Genomic DNA, 13,697 nt, shown 5'->3' with positions numbered 1-13,697 from the left:
CGATGAGCCGTCGCCTGGAACCGTTGATGAGGTTCTGCAATCAGACATCTCAGACGGAGAATCAACGGCACACGTCGACGATCCGTCAACATGTCAACGAGCCGTCGACCCTGCTCGTCGACCCGCCGATCTGGAAGTTTCCAGCATTGAGTATAACTATAAGCTCCCACATTTTAATTCATTATTTCTCCCCAAGACAGGCTCTATATCTCTCTAGAACCCTCTAAAACCCTCTCTCTATTTCTATAACAATATATGCCAAGAAATTAAGATCAAAAGCCAGGATTTAAAAGATTCACATACTAGGAAGCCTATTAGGGTTTGTGAAGGGTAAGAATTCCTTTGACATACAAGTGAAAGATTTCATTCTAATGGAGTGGAGTAACTCAAGGCTTATTCCCAAGTGATTAAGGTAAGTTTTATGATTCTCCCATGTTATTTAAACTATTGAGGGGTTGGAAGACTTGGATTAGGGAAAGAAGGGGGACATGAGGTGCAAATATGGAAAATAAAGATTCCTTTTAAATCATGACTTAACTTGAATCATAATTCTTGATATGTAATGAGTGCAATCTTGCTATGAATAGTAGTAAAGATGTTGTAGAGGCATTGTATGAGGATGGACACGGGATGGTGCCATAGCCAGGGTTATAAAGGAGTGATAGGGAATGTTTGGGATTGATAATGTCTAGCTTAACGAAGTTGTTGATTAAGATATGGTGGGTGTTGTTGTGATATTGGAAACTATTATTATTATTACTTATTATTATTATTATTATTATTATTATTATTATTATTATTATTATTATTATTACTACTACTATTATTATTATTATTATTACTATTATTATTATTACTATTATTATTAGTATTACTATTATTATTATTATTACTATTATTATTATTATTATTATTATTATTATTATTATTATTATTATTATTATTATTATTATTATTATTATTATTATTATTATTATTATGTGGAGGAAGTCATTGCAATAAAGCAAGATGTTACCCGATTTTCGTTAGCTTTAGTTAAGCATAAGTATGTCTTCGATTATCTAATTTTGGTACGAACTTCCTTGAAGGTAGAAACGTGAGTATTGGAGAGAAGCATTCAAGTGATAGAGTTAGCAAATCATAAAGGTATGTAAGGCTAGCCCCTTCACTTCTAAGGCATGATTCCTCCGACCTTATTTTCCTTACTCTCCATGACTTTCTTGCATTCCGGGAAGAATATGAGTCAATGTATATAGAGCCTCTTATGCGATAACAAGAGTGAGAGATATGTTACGAATACGATAAAGGTAATGATGATGAAGAGTTTAAGTCTAAAGAATTCTAAAGCAAGATATAATGTCCATGAAGTTAATGATCCTAAGTATGGTTCCATTGATGTTCTTCTTTGTGTACACACACCTTAAAATATTAGTCCCTTCAAGGTGAGATATGATGAATATGATTACTCCATAATGTAATCGGGGGTTCACGACCTCACGTCACCCCGACATATCCATAGTTGCCTCCAAGTTCTAATGTATGTGTTATGATAAATGTAAGATGATGCTAAGTTTATGATAAGGTTATATGATAATGTCTGATAATGATAAGTTGAGCACATGATGATACGATTCCATCGTGCCCGAATGGCCGGACATGTCACCTAATGAGGGCTGGTTATGAGTACACCGTGCTGAATGGCCGGACATGTCACCGCTGATTCCACCGCGCCTAGAAGGCCGGACATGACCACCACTAGTGGGCGGCATATGATGGTACCCGAACGCGGGTAAATGAGGATTATATATGTGTGATAGGTCGATGTATGTGATATGTTTAAAATGCATTTACTCTTAAAGGCTAAGCAGGGTATGGTTTCAACTTATGTTTCATGATTTCTTTATTATGCTCATTTTATTTAAGCCTTACATACTCAATATAATGCTCGTACTGACGTCCTTTTCTTTGAACGCTGTGTTCATGCCCACAGGTAGACGGGGAGGTGATCCAGAATCGTAGGAGCTATCAGCAGATTTTGAGAGCACTCCATTATTCCGGAGGTGCTACTGATTTAATATTTTATGTGTATATATATGTATATATATATATATATATATTTTGGGGTCTGTCCCGTCCATATGTCTATTACTCTAGTAGAGGCTTGTAGATACGTATGTGTGGGTCGTATGGTTTCGCGATTTCCCACTTGTATATGTATATTCTTTTGATAGCCAAATGGCTTATGTAGATAAAAGGTAATTATGTTTCAAAGTGAAAATGGTTTCCCTATGATTAGAAGCATGAGATTAATGAATGAGCGCAGGATGAGTATGATGAATAGTAGTATGAGCGGTGCTCGGTGGTTAGCCCCGGGTACCCATCATGGCCCCTAGTCGGGTCATGACAAAAGTGGTATCAGAGCAGTTCAGTCCTAGGAAGTGTCTACGAGCCGTGTCTAGTAGAGTCTTGTTTATGGTGTGTTGCGCGTCACACTTATAAACAGGAGGCTACAGGGCATTTAGGAAAAATGGCCATTCTTCTTCTTATGAGATCGTGCGATAGAGCCGTGTTATAAGATTTTCTCATCCCTAATAGTGCGTTATGATTTCAGAGATGCCGCCAAAGAAGAAAGTTACAGCCGCCCAGAAGGGCAAGACTACGATGGAAAGGCGAGTAGAGAGGGAGCCGCCAACGGATATAGAAGAGGGTGAATCACATAATGAGGCTCCATCAAATACCTCTCCCACTCCACCTATTCTAGAAGAACAAGAGGGGGCTTCAGCTCCAGCTCCTATGCCTACGGTTTCTCCACCGGCTGCTTCGGGTGAACAAATGGCCGAAGCTATCCATTTGTTGACACAGTTAGTTGCCGCCCAGGTACAGCGGCAGAGTTCGAGCCCGAGTGATAGGGCAGTTAGTACTAGAGCCCATGATTTCATGAGTTTGAATCCTCCGGAGTTTTTTGGGTCGAAGCCGGATGAAGACTCGCAAGGTTTTATTGATGAAATGTTGAGAACATTGAAGATTATTCACGCCTCTGAAACTGAATCTGTGGAGTTAGCATCTTATAGACTCCGGGATGTGGCGGTCTTATGCTATAATAATTGGATATCTTCAAGAAAAGAGAATGCGCCACCTCCGGTTTGGCAAGAATTTGTAGATGCCTTTATTCGCCACTATTTGCCACCCGAAGTCCGTTGAGCTAGAGCGGATAGATTCTTAAATTTAAAGCAAGGGAATATGAGTGCCCGGGAGTATAGCCTTCAGTTTAATTCATTGGCTAGGTATGCTCCGACCATGGTGGCCGACATGGGAGATAGAGTGCACAGATTTGGGAGTGGCTTAGATTCACATTTGTTCAAGGACTGCTTGACGGCTTCACTGCAAGATGGGATGGATATTTTCCGCGTTCAAGCCCATGCCCAGAATTTAGAAGAACAACAACATCCGCAAAGGGGTAAAGTGATATGGATCAAGAGCAGAGTAAAAGGGCCAGATCTATGGGTGTCGGTAGCGACTATAGAGGGGAATCAAGGCAGTCACATTATAGGTACTCAAGCCAATCGACGACTAGTGCACCTCCACGATTTGCAAGAAGGATATTTGATCGCTCTATTCATTCATGGCAGGGTCAGAGCTCGAGAGCTTCAGGTTCCCAGTTTGGGGTTGAGTATAGTCAGAGGAGACCGCCAGTTCCACGATGTAGTCAGTGCAAAAAATTACATTCGGGGCTATGTCGCGAAGGATCAGATGCTTGTTATGTTTGTGGACAAACTGGGCACGTGATGCGTGATTGCCCCTCGAGGTACAGTAGAGATGGGGTTCAACCCACAGGATCAGTAGCTGGTTCTTCTTCTTCTGTGGGCCCAGTAGGACGGACTCCCTAGATTTTGGTAGGTCGAGGTAGAGGCAGAGGAGGAGCGACTAGTTCAGGTGTCACTTAGCCCCGTATCTATGCTTTAGCCGAACGTCAGGATCTCGAGTCCTCTCCCGGTGTGGTTACAGGTATATTGACTATTTTCTCTCATGATGTTTATGCGTTGATTGATCCGGGCTCTACGTTATCCTATATCACCCCATATATTGCCAGTCGTATTGGGGTGAAACCCGAGCCAATGAAACCTTTTGAGGTATCTACTTCGGTTGGTGATCCCATGATAGCTAGACAAGTCTACAAAAATTGTGTGATTATGATATGTGATCGCCAGACTAAAGTTGATTTAGTTGAGCTGAAAATGTTAGACTTCGATGTGATTATGGGTATGGATTGGTTGCCCTTATGTTATGCTAATGTTGATTGCCGAATGAAAGTGGTTAGATTTCAATTTTTGGGAGAGCCCATGCTTGAATGGAAGGGTAATACAGCATCCCCAAGGGGTAGGTTTATTTCCTACCTTAAGACAAGAAAGATGATAGCTAAAGGCTATATTTATCATCTAGTACGAGTTCATGACACCGAAGCAAAGTCGCCAACTCTCCAATCTGTTTCGGTGGTGAATAAGTTTCCGGATGTATTTTCAGATAAACTTCCAGGCCTTCCTCCGAAAAGAGAGATTGATTTCGCTATTGATGTGTTGCCGGACACCAAGCCTATTTTTATTCCTCCTTACCGAATGGCTCCTACAGAGTTGAAAGAGCTAAAGGCACAATTGAAGGATTTACTTGAAAAAGGATTCATTAGGCCTAGTTCATCACCGTGGGGAGTGCCAGTCCTATTTGTGCGAAAGAAAGATGGTTCCCTACGGATGTGCATCGATTACAGGCAGTTGAATAGGGTGACGATAAAGAATAGGTATCCTCTTCCAAGAATTGATGATTTATTCTATCAATTACAGGGTGCCAAGTGATTTTCCAAGATAGATCTAACGTCAGGTTACATCAAGTGAGAATTAAAGAAGAAGACATCCCCAAAATAGCTTTCGTAAACGAGATATGGCCATTATGAATTTCGGGTGATGTCATTTGGGTTAACTAATGCTCCAGCAGTGTTTATGAATTTGATGAATAATGTATACAACCCTTTTTAGATCTATTCGTAATAGTGTTCATTGATGATATTCTAGTGTACTCTCACACAGAGTCAGAGCATGCAGACCATTTATGTATTGTTCTTGGAATTCTTCGAACTCGAGAATTGTATGCAAAATTTTCAAAGTGCGAGTTTTGGCTGAATTCTGTGACATTTTTGGGTCATGTTATTTCAGATGATGGCATCCGAGTGGATACTCAAAAAATTGAGGCTGTGAAGACTTGGCCAAGGCCTACAACACCTACAGAAGTCCGTAGTTTTCTGGGATTGGCAGGTTACTACAGAAGGTTTGTGGAAGGGTTTTCCTCTATTTCAGCACCATTGACAAAGCTAACTCAGAAATCAGCAAAATTTCAGTGGAATAATGCTTGTGAATGCAATTTTCAAGAATTGAAAGATAGGCTAACTTCAGCTCCAGTCTTGACACTCCCAAAAGGGCTGAATGGTTATGTTGTATATTGTGATGCTTCTGGGGTTAGGGTAGGATGTGTATTAATGCAGCACGGTAAAGTCATTGCCTATGCTTCAAGACAGTTGCAAAACATGAAAAGAACTACCGAACTCATGATCTCAAATTGGCTGCAGTTATTCATGCATTAAAAATGTGGAGGCATTACTTGTATGGTGTACATGTCGATATCTATACAGATTACAAGAGTCTCCAATATATTTTCAAGCGGAAGGAGTTAAATCTACGGCAGAGACGATAGTTAGAACTTCTAAAAGATTATGATGTAAGTATTTTATACCACCCCGAAAAGGCGAATGTAGTGGCGGATGCACTTAGCCGTAAATCAATGGGAAGTCTATGTGAGATTCCTCCGGAGAAGAAAGAATTAACCCGTGAACTTCACCAACTAGCCAGCCTTGGAGTTCGCCTAATTGATTCAGGCAATGCGGGAATTGGTATTCACAACCCAACTGTTTCATCCTTAGACATGGAGATGAGAGAACGTCAATACGAAAATCCTCAGTTGAGCCATTATAGAGATACATTTCATGAGGAAGAGAAGTCTCCCTTTAAAACTTCTATAGATGGAGTTCTTAGATACCGAGGCAGGCTATGTGTTCCGAATGTTACAGAATTATGTCGTCAAATTTTAGAAGAAGCTCATTATTCTCGGTATTCTATCCACCCAGGTGCAACAAAGATGTATCATGATCTCAAGTTAATGTATTGGTGGGATGGAATGAAAAAGGACATAGCAGAATTTATAGCACAATGTCCAAATTGCCAACAAGTGAAAATCGAACATCAAAAGCCAGGAGGATTATTGCAAGCAATGGAGATTCCAACCTGAAAATGGGAAATGATCAATATGGACTTTATTGTAGGTTACCTCGCTCCCGAAGCAAGTATGACTCCATATGGATGATCGTGGACAGACTTACCAAATCAGCCCATTTCCTTCCAATCAGAACTACTTACTCAACAAAAGATTATGCAAGAGTGTATCTTAAGGAAATAATGTGACTCTATGGTATTCCGATGTCCATTATTACTGATAAAGGAGCATAATTTACAGCTAAGTTTTGGAAGTCTTTCCAAGAAGGTTTGGGTACTCAGGTGAAGCTTAGCACAGCATTTCACCCACAAACTGATTGGTAAGCCGAACGTACTATTCAGACCTTGGAAGATATACTACAGGCATGTGTACTAGATTTCGGTGGTAGTTGGGATGACCATTTACCCCTCATTGAGTTTGCATACAACAACAGCTATCATTTCAATATTCAAATGGCTCTGTATGAAGCCCTATATGGAAGGAAGTGTAGATCCTCAATTGGGTGGTTTGAAGTAGGAGAAGTACAGCTAATAGGCCTTGAGTTGATTCAACAGGCAGTGAAAAAGGTCAAGGTCATCCAAGATCGATTGTTAACAGCCCAAAGTCGTCAGAAATCTTACGCGGACAACCGCCGGCGAGACTTAGAATTTCAAGTTGATGACTGGATATTCTTACAGGTGTCGCCAATGAAAGGAGTGATGAGATTTGGTAAGAAAGAAAAGTTGAGTCCTCAATACATTGGACCTTATAAGGTTGTCCGCAAGGTGGGTCAAGTAGCTTACGAATTGGACTTACCCTCGGAACTGGAATCAGTACATCCGATTTTCCATGTCTCGATGATCCGTAAGTGTGTTGGAGATCCTGCTAGGATCATCCCAGTAGATGATGTTCAAGTGATAGAAAAGTTGGCTTATGAAGAAGTACCCGTTGCCATACTAGACAGACAAGTACGGAGACTTAGAAATAAAGAGGTAGCCTCAGTGAAGGTATTATGGAGAAATAACAACCGGGAAGATATGACTTGGGAGGCGGAAGAAAATATGAAGGCCAAGCACCCACATTTATTTCAGCCCCCAGAAGAAATCCAAGATGAAACGTCAAGATTATGAAGTATGCATGTTTTCTTTTTATGCTTTTGGGTCGTGTGTGGCCAACCTTTATTGCTATGATGTTGTGGCCCTGTGAGACATTGTTATTAGGGGTTGTTGTGACAGGTTGGTACTGCCATATTATAGGGGAAACTCTGGCAAAAGTTTCGTAAAATTCTCGAGAACTTAACATTCGAGGACGAATGTTTTTAAAGGGGGGAAGAATGTTACACCTCCCATTTTATTTCAAGGAGATTTCGGCTTATTGGTGGCGTATACCTTCGGTACGGTAGTCCGCACTAGAGTTTTGGTCATGAGATATTTTGCTTAGTATGTGTACAGGTGTATAAGTATGTATACTTGACATTTTGAGGGAATTGGAAGTGAAACGAATCGAATCGGAGCAAAACGAGGCAGTTCAGGAAACTCCTAACACCAGTCAGCGTCGATGGCCCAAGGGACGGACCGTGGATACGTCAACGAGCCGTCACCTGGCACCATCGACGAGGTTCTGCAATCAGACATCTCAGGCGGAGAATCGACGGCACACGTCGACGAGCCGTCGACCCTGCTCGTCGACCCGCCGATCTGGAAGTTTCCAGCACTAGGTATAAATATAAGCTTCCACGTTTTAATTCATTATTTCTCCCTAAGACAGACTCTATATCTCTCTAGAACCCTCTAAAACCCTCTCTTTATTTCTATAACAATCTATGCCAAGAAATTAAGATCAAAAGCCAGGATTTAAGAGATTCATATACTAGGAAGCCTATTAGGGTTTGTAAAGGGTAAGAATTCCTTTGACATACAAGTGGAAGATTTCATTCTAACGGAGTGGAGTAACTCAAGGCTTATTCTCAAGTGATTAAGATAAGTTTTATGATTCTCCCATGTTATTTAAACATTTGAGGGGTTGGAAGACTTGGATTGGGGAAAGAAGGGGGACATGAGGTGCAAATATGGAAAATAAAGATTCTTTTTAAATCATGACTTGACTTGAATCATAGTTTTCGATATGTAATGAGTGCAATATTGCTATGAATAGTAGTAAAGATGTTGTAGAGGCATTGTATGAGGATGGACACGGGATGGTGCCATAGCCAGGGTTATAAAGGAGTGATAGGGAATGTTTGGGATTGATAATGTCTAGCTTAATAAAGTTGTTGATTAAGATATAGTGGGTGTTGTTGTGATATTGGGAATTATTATTATTATTATTATTATTATTATTATTATTATTATTATTATTATTATTATTATTATTATTATTATTATTATCATTATTAGTATTATTATGTTGAGGAAGTCATCGAAATAAAGGAAGATGGTACCCGATTTTCATGAGCTTTAGTTAAGCATAAGTATGTCTTCGATTATCTAATTTTGGTACGAACTTCCTTGAAGGTAGAAACGTGAGCATTGGAGAGAAGCATTCAAGTGATAGAGTTAGCAAATCATAAAGGTATGTAAGCCTAGCCCCTTCATTTCTAAGGCATGATTCCTCCGACCTTATTTTCCTTACTCTCCATGACTTTCTTGCATTCCGGGAAGAATATGAGTCAATGTATATAGAGCCTCTTATGCGATAACAAGAGTGAGAGATATGTTACGAATACGATAAAGGTAATGATGATGAAGAGTTTAAGTCTAAAGAATTCTAAAGCAAGATATAATGTCCATGAAGTTAATGATGGTTCCATTGATGTTCTTCCTTGTGTACACTCACCTTAAAATGTTAGTCCCTTCAAGTGAGTTATGATGAATATGATTACTTCATAATGTAATCGGGGGTTCACGACCTCATGTCACCCCGACATATCCATAGTTGCCTCCAAGTTCTAATGTATGTGTTATGATAAATATAAGATGATGCTAAGTTTATGATAAGTCTATGTTGAGCACATGATGATACGATTCCACCGTGCCCGAATGGCCGGACATGTCACCGCTAATGCGGGCTGCTTATGAGTATACCGTGCCTGAATGTCCGGACATGTCACCGCTAATGCGGGCTGCTTGTGATTCCACCACGCCTAGAAGTTTGGACATGACCACCACTAGTGGGCGGCGTATGATGGTACCCGGATACGGGTAAATGAGGATTATATATATGTGATAGGTCGATGTATGTGATATGTTTAAAATGCATTTACTCTTAAAGGCTAAGCAGGTTATGGTTTCACCTTATGTTTCATGATTTCTTTATTATGCTCATTTTATTTAAGCCTTACATACCTAGTACAATGCTCGTACTGACGTCTTTTTCTTTGGACGTTGTGTTCATGCCCACAGGTAGACAGGGAGGTGATCCAGACTCGTAGGAGCTATCAGCAGATTTTGAGAGCACTCCATTATTCCGGAGGTGCTACTGATTTAATATTTTGTGCGTATATACATGTTTGGGCACGATAGGGTCCTGTCCCGTCCATATGTCTAGTACTCTAGTAGAGGCTCGTAGATACGTAAGTGTGGGTGGTATGGTTTCACGATTTCCTACTTGTATATGTATATTCTTTTGATAGCCAAATGGCTTATGTATATAAAAGGTAATTATGTTTCAAAGTTAAAATGGTTTCCCTATGATTAGAAGCATGAATGAGTGCAGGATGAGTATGATAAATAGTAGTATGAGCAGTGCTCGGTGGTTAGCCCCGGGTACCCGTCATGGCCCCTAGTCGGGTCGTAACAAGAAGGCCGAACAGCAATCACACCAACAATCACTCCTTAGCCTTCCTTTCCTATGAGCCTCGAGATCAAGAAGGTCTAAGCATATTCAAATCATGTAATTATAATCAAGGAGAACATCACAGCAACCGCTAATTCTATCAAGATCCAAATTCCCAACCTATGGAATAGGGTTTATGAACTAGAAGGGTGAAATTAGGGATCTAAAGGTCCCAACATGAAATTAAACCTTTAGGTGATCAATTCTCAGCATTAGCAAGCTAGAATAATCAACAATTCACTCTATTTTGGATTCTAGGCAAAACCCCCAAATTTGGGTATAAACCCTAACTTTCAATTCCACAAATTAGCCTCTAATTAGGAAGAAATTATAAAATAAAGGATTTTAATCATCAAATCAATGCTTAAAGAAGCTAACCCAACCAACAATTAATGATTTAGAAGCCTAGAGGAAAATTCATTAAACCCACTTTTAATCTTCTAACACTCAATGAACTCACAAGATAAAGGGATTCTAAGAGGATTAGGGGTAATGGAATGGCAAAAAGATTAGAAGGACTTACCACCAAGAATCTTCTCCAAGAATACTCTAGAATTGCTCCCAAAAGCTCAAATTTCGAAATAGGAATAAATGAGGGACTTAGGGCATTTAACACTTCATTTAATAAACTAACTGCCCGTCACTCGCTTCCGCGACGAGATTACCACTCTAGCAGTGCCGCCTCAGCGGTCATGCCCAAATGGCATAGATCGCTTCAACGGCAGGGAGACCGCCAAAGCGGGCACCAGACACTAGAAAAATTCCCACGTTTCACAACTCAACCTGAATTTTTGACTAACTCCCGAGGCCATCTGCTCACAAATCACATACACAGACACACATAAAAACATGCTACGAACGCACTCGTGGCCTCAAAATTCCCAACGGAGGTCTCGTTGACCGAGTCAACCCCCGATACCTCAATTCCAACTTCCCAACCCAAGTCCCAAAATGCACCTGAGTGCATTGGGAACCGAACTACATATGCACACAAGTTTTAAATGACCATCCAGACATCTCGAAATCGATGAATTTTTGAAAAAGGTCCGTTTACCCAAAAGCCACTTTGAGTCAACTCTTTTTCATTTAAAGCTAATTTTTCCCAAAAAGTCACCAAAATCAAATCTGAACACCTCGGGAAGCGCATCAACGGTCCCCTCAGGTCAAAAGTGAGCTAACAAGCTCGGGGAAAGGTCAAAGAGGGCCGAAAAAACTATAACGACCAAGCGGGTCGTTACAGAAGATTAACGAACTAGAATGGGAGTTTCGATAATTCTATGAGGTTCGGAACGTGATTTATGACTTAGCTGAATGGTTTGGACGAATCCCGAGGGGATCGAGAGTGATTCAGACACTTGAATTGCATTTTAGTGGAAATGGAAGTTAAGAATTGACCACGATTGAAGAGTTGACTAAACAAGCTTGAGTTCATGATTTGAAAGTTCCAGCAAGTTTGTATGATGATTTTGGACTTGTGTAAGTTTAGTGATATTCCAATGAGTTTCGGAAAGGTTTGGGTTGTGTCACGCTCTTATTTGAATATTTCTATGTCATTTTTTAAGCATAAATGGTACCATATTAAGCAAATGAGCTCTAAATTGTGTTTTCATTGAACCAGTAAATTCATATCGTGACAGAACCCTAGCAACAAGAATCGTCGAATTCCGAGATCGTATGACAAAGTTATGGAAATTTACCTTGACGAGTTGTTGCTGGTGGGACCACAAATGCGCCTATTGTTTGAAATGTGAAGTCCGCAAATGCGACTATGGGTCCGCAAATGCGACTGTTTGTGGTATTAATTTTCTGAATTCGCTTCAATCATTGAAAATCAATTTGTGGGAGTTCTATTTTTAGAATTCACGACAAAAATTGACATAGCATTAAAGAAGTAGTCCTCTTTAATATTGCTCAATTCTCAATAATGTGTGTGATTTTTTGTAAGATGACACTCATTTTAGGACGGAGAGAGTATATAAGTACTTAGTAGTTCGTTGTATCAGTTCAAAAGTTTAGTTTGATAAGTAAAAGCATTTTAAAGTTAAAATTTACTCCGTCCGTCCTAGTTATGTGGCATCCTTTGGATGTCAAGATTCAAACAAATCTATCCTTGACCGTAATTTTTTAATATATCTTTTAATAGGAGATTTTCGAGGCTTTCTTCTCGTTTTAGATAGGTGATAAGTATGTAACCTTTATTTTGATATTTACTCATGATTCCACCATTTATTAGCGTTTTTATCAATGATTTAGTTTAAGAAATTAGGGTTTTTAGCTCTGAAGTTAAGAATATGAAATTCTTTGATTTGGAGATCGATTTGACGTTGGATCTGGGTCATTTTATGGATTTAGACTTTATAAATTATGGGTAAATCGATTTTCAAACAAAATTTCAATTTGGCCCTTAGGGGCTCTGGTTTGACTTTTGGGTTATTTTTTGGGCCCAGGGTATTAATATAGCAATATAGTGTATGGACTCCTTTACTTACTCACATCGCGTATTTGATCGATTGGGAGCATTATAAGGTACTTCAAAATGGAAATGCTCTGTTGTGATTTCGTTTGCTCGACTTTGAGGTGTGTGAAGACTTTCCTAGACTTGAAGGACAGTTTTTGATAACAACTTAATAATAATGATAATAAAGGGTTACAGGCGAAAGAAGGGATCTCGTATCTGTGATGTGACTGGAACTGGTACGAATATCGGTGTCATGTATGGTAATAGTGTAATCGTGTAATTACAGATCGTAATATGAGAATGGCAAAACTTGCGTGCATTACCTTATGGCTATTTGACTTGTTTTGCTTGTTTATGTGCACATATCACTCCATTAAACCCGTATACTTGTGTTAATCAAGCTAGTTCTCTAATTCTGCACGGTATATGGTTATAATTGAAATGCATGTGATATTCACGCTTATGTGATCATCTATATCGATGCATAATGGTTCACGCAGTTATGGCTCGATGTGATATTTTAGATTGGCTTGGTTTGGAGTGATGTTATTTATCTGAAAGAGGCTGGTTCCTGATGGGAAATGGTTCCTACGTATTTGTGTGTGTCGATGGGAAATGGTTCCGGTGGATTGTGTATGTCGATAGAAAATGGTTTCGTCCATCAGTCTATGGACCTAGCTAGTATCTGAGTCTCCCGTACAGTCCTATGGACCTCCGTGTATATACAGGTTGTGGATGGTGAATTGCATGGCATGGTACATTCTTAACTGATTACTTGATTATTGATCTTTGGCTCTACTTGGTACCTGATTTATACACGTGTTTTCCATTCTCATACTACTCTTGTTGCACTTTCTGTGGTGCAGATTCTATTCCTAGCACTAGTGGAGATCGCGGAACCATCTGAGTTAGAGGTTGTTGATTAGGAGATCTAGTAGTAAGCTGCCTAACTAATCAGTAGCACCACTACCCTTCTATCTTTATTTATTTCTGTCTCTCTTACATTTCTGTCACGACCCAATTTGGCTAAGCCGTGCGGGCACTTACCTTTCCCACCTCAGTAAGCGAACCTCAACCCAACGATAATAAAGGCATAAATAAATAAATCAAT

This window comes from Lycium ferocissimum, chromosome 1 (genome assembly GCF_029784015.1).
Source record: "Lycium ferocissimum isolate CSIRO_LF1 chromosome 1, AGI_CSIRO_Lferr_CH_V1, whole genome shotgun sequence".
NCBI lineage: Eukaryota > Viridiplantae > Streptophyta > Magnoliopsida > Solanales > Solanaceae > Lycium > Lycium ferocissimum.
Note: the sequence above shows the minus strand (reverse complement) of the source record.